Source organism: Bison bison, unplaced genomic scaffold (genome assembly GCF_000754665.1).
Source record: "Bison bison bison isolate TAMUID 2011002044 unplaced genomic scaffold, Bison_UMD1.0 scf7180017863946, whole genome shotgun sequence".
In the NCBI taxonomy this organism is placed as follows: Eukaryota; Metazoa; Chordata; class Mammalia; order Artiodactyla; family Bovidae; genus Bison; species Bison bison.
The window spans coordinates 49,115-52,794 of record NW_011494518.1 but is presented as its reverse complement, the minus strand read 5'-3'; the positions used below and the strand labels follow the sequence as shown (position 1 = coordinate 52,794).

Genomic DNA, 3,680 nt, shown 5'->3' with positions numbered 1-3,680 from the left:
ATCCCTGGTCTTTCCCATTCTGTTGTTTTCCTCTATTTCTTTGCATTGATCGCTGAAGAAGGCTTTCTTATCTCTTCTTGCTATTTTTTGGAACTCTGCATTCAGATGTTTATATCTTTCCTTTTCTCCTTTGCTTTTCACTTCTCTTCTTTTCACAGCTATTTGTAAGGCCTCCCCAGACAGCCATTTTGCTTTTTTGCATTTCTTTTCCATGGGGATGGTCTTGATCCCTGTCTCCTGTACAATGTCACAAACCTCATTCCACAGTTCATCAGGCACTCTATCTATCAGATCTAGGCCCTTAAATCTGTTTCTTACTTCCACTGTCTGTGTCTTTATTTGGACATGATATAGGAAATGTGAAATAGATATATCCAAATCAGAAACCTTTATCTTTTCCCTAAATAGATCTTCATTCAGTGAGTGGTACTCATCCACCTAAAGCAGAAGTTAACCTTAGAGCTTTTCTTTATCTCCTACATCCAATTATTACCATTCTTGGCAAATTTACTTTTCTGTTTTCCATTTCTCCAGTAGCTACCAGAATGATCTAAAATACAATCTCAGTCCCTTACTTAAAAGCTTTTAGTAGCTTTCTTATTACCTGAAAGGTAGTCTATGTCTTCATCATGGCATAAAACCCACTGTAATGTGGTCCCTGCTTTATTCTCCAGTTTTCCTTTTTGCTTTTCAATTTACTCTAAAGATTTTGGCGGCTCACAGTGTGCCATAATGATTAACATTACAGTCTCTGGAGCAAGGCTGCTCAGGTATGAACCCCAGCTCTGTCAGATATTTACCTTGTTTTCCTCAACTGTGAACTGGATATAATAATAGTCCCTATCATATCAGAGAACTTGGAGGACTGAATTACATGTGTTCTTAGACCAGTTCATGGCACTCATTAGCTACTACTGCATGAGGCTACTTCTAATATTTCTGCCTTTGCTCTGGCTACTTTCTCTTCTTTCTGGTCAGGTATTAGTTTAGCTATGGATCCTACATGCTCATCATTTTTTAACAAGCTGACATTTGATTTACTACACATGAGAATATTACCACTCATATTAAGGTTGCTGTCGTAAGTAGGCATTCTTTTCATTAGGATGTTTTTTCTTTTGATGGCTGCAAATGCATCTACTTCAACTGTTCTAGTTATATTGTGTGTGCGCTCAGTGTTCTCAGTTCAGTTCAGTCGCTCAGTCGTGTCCGACTCTTTGTGACCCCATGAATCGCAGCACGCCAGGCCTCCCTGTCCATCACCAACTCCCGGAGTTCGCCCAGACTCAGGTCCATCGAGTCAGTGATGCCATCCAGCCATACTTCAACTGTTCTAGTTATATTGTGTGTGCGCTCAGTGTTCTCAGTCACGTCCAATTCTTTGTGACCCCATGGACTGTAGCTCGCCAGGCTCCCCTGTCCATGGGATTTACCACTCAAGAATACTGGAGTGGGTCGCCATTTTTACTCCATGGGATCTTCCCCACCCAGGGATTGAACGTGTGTCTGTTACCTCTTCCGCACTAGCAGGCTGATTTACCACTCCGGGAAGCCTAGTTATAATGCTGTAGATCAAAATGCAGTTTATACACCATATCATTTAGATGTAAATGGTGGGAGAGAGGAGTATGCACAACTCCCCAGTTTCCAGCTTGAATGACCAGGAAGTCGGGCAAAACAATAGAACACTCACGTTTGCCGCCTACACACACACTCATAACTATTTTTATTGCTTCCAAATTTCCTACTGCCTCTTCACTCTAGACTGACACTGCTATCAATGTCACTACAGTTTAGTTTCCCTTTTCCTTCAAAATTTCCCCTTTCTGGCCCACTCACCCACCAAACAGAGAAGTACTGTAATGGGTCTGCCTTTCCCTTTAAGAACAGGGTCAGCGAGAAACTGCACGGCAAAACCAGCCCTCCGAATAGTTGCCGTAACCACAGCAACGGGAGCAGGAAGGGGCGGGCTACGTCGTCCTGCGTCCGGTCCGCGGCGCGCACCCGCCGCAATGGTGCGGGTGCGCGGGCTTCGTGGTTACAGCGTGTTCTTCAGCTCCGGGTTGAAGCCGGACCCGGACCCGGAGCCGGATTCCGCGCCGAGGGCCACGTCAACCTAAACCTACACCGCCCTCCCCACCCTGTTCGGCCCGCAGGTCCTTAGGCGAATCCTCCCAAGCTGCGGCCTCCACGCCTTTCCCACAATGCACCGCGCCAGGCCCCGCCCCGCCTCGCCTAGGAGACCGCCGCGCGAGGAGCAGACCGGAGCCGGCTGCGCTGGTAGCTGCCGGTGTGGCTGGTCCAACCCCATCACAGGCGCGGCGGCCCAACGGTCAGAGAGTACGTGCTTCCCTCCGGAACGCATAGGTTGTGTTTGGCGGTGTGGGGTCCAACCCCGGGGATTGAGGATGGGGAAGTAGCTGCAGGAGACGACCCCGCAACACCGAGGTGGGCTTGGATCCGGGGCCGGGGCTTTACTGGAGCTAGTAGCGGCCTGGGCTCTCCGGGACAGGCGAAATGGCCTGTACGCTGGAATTCTCCCCCCCGCTCTTCGCTCTTGTGGCTGGATTTTTGTGTTCTCTCTCCCAGTCGTCTTTCCCCCTGCTAGCTACACCATCCTTTCTTCAGCGATTCCTGCTCAGCGGTTGCCGGCTTTTTGCTCCAGTTTCTCCCTTTAGCCTCAGTTATCCAGGTTTCTGTCTCACTAACCCTGTCTGAGGTCTCACACACCAGCAACCCTTGACTCCCAGTGACTCCCATCTTTTCCCACTCGCCGCAACCCATTCTGGAGTGGTGGCAGCAAGGAGTTCGTGTTGAATTTACCTGCAGCTTCCACCTGTCTCCGCACCTCGGCGCGTAGCAAGTCAGGCACGCCCACGCCTACTTTGAGCACCAGCGCTGGGCAGGGAACAAATAGCGCTTATCAAGTGGTGTTTGCTAATATGATCTCTTTTATTCTAAATGTTTTCTAGTCTGGATGTTTATTAATCTACATCGCTCTATTTTACAAAGGTTTTTTTGGTGACATGAGAAGGAAGGATTAGAAATGAATCGAAAACCGTTCACAGGTGAGAAAAAAGTTAAAATAGGCATTTAGGATTAAATGACGAAAGGAGGAACTGAGAATGCTTAGAAAAGTTAGGTTTTTCGAAACATTATGAGATCTTTGGAACTAAAGTATATACAAATTTGCATGTGATTTGATTTTATTTTTATCCTGCCCAGGTTAGCGTGTCTGAATGACTGATTGCTTCTCTTCTTTTTTTCCTATTTTTATTTATGCCAAATGTAAACTTTGTAGTGAAATTACACATAACTTGCAGTTATTATTCTGCTCGTTATATAAAATAGTAAGTGCTTAGATAGAAGAAAAGCACCTTCTGAGAAAATTCAGAAGAAAAAACGGGCGACTTTGTACGTTATCTGTTACAGTGATAGAAATTCACTGCCGTTTTTGCTTCGGTTTTGTGAAAAATAACGGACTCTTTGGAAGGATCTGGTGCTGCTTTCTTGTACCCCCAAAGAATATTTCCTACAAGTGATATTTGGAAATGAAAACTGGATAGGCGTAAATGGGTGGAGAAATAACCAAAAAGGAAGCAGATCAAAAGGGCCGGTCTTAAACTGGGTAGAAGGAAGGAAGTAGCTCCTCACCGCCTGTTCACCACCACCGTCCCCCC

The 3,680-nt window shown here is 46.4% G+C and overlaps 1 protein-coding gene across 2 annotated transcripts in view; it reads left to right on the top strand.

Annotated features, from left to right (window-relative positions):
- The first annotated feature begins 1,969 nt into the window (after positions 1-1,969).
- The window catches only part of DNAJC10 (DnaJ (Hsp40) homolog, subfamily C, member 10), a 49,484-nt gene continuing 47,773 nt past the window's right edge, over positions 1,970-3,680 (top strand). Inside the window, exons 1-2 of one of the 2 annotated variants that reach the window (XM_010833840.1) lie at positions 1,970-2,340; positions 3,013-3,068. The gene's annotated coding sequence lies outside the window, so the exon portion shown is untranslated. Of the gene's footprint in view, positions 2,449-3,012; positions 3,069-3,680 lie in introns of both variants that reach the window. The other variant, XM_010833839.1, reaches the window with a different exon arrangement.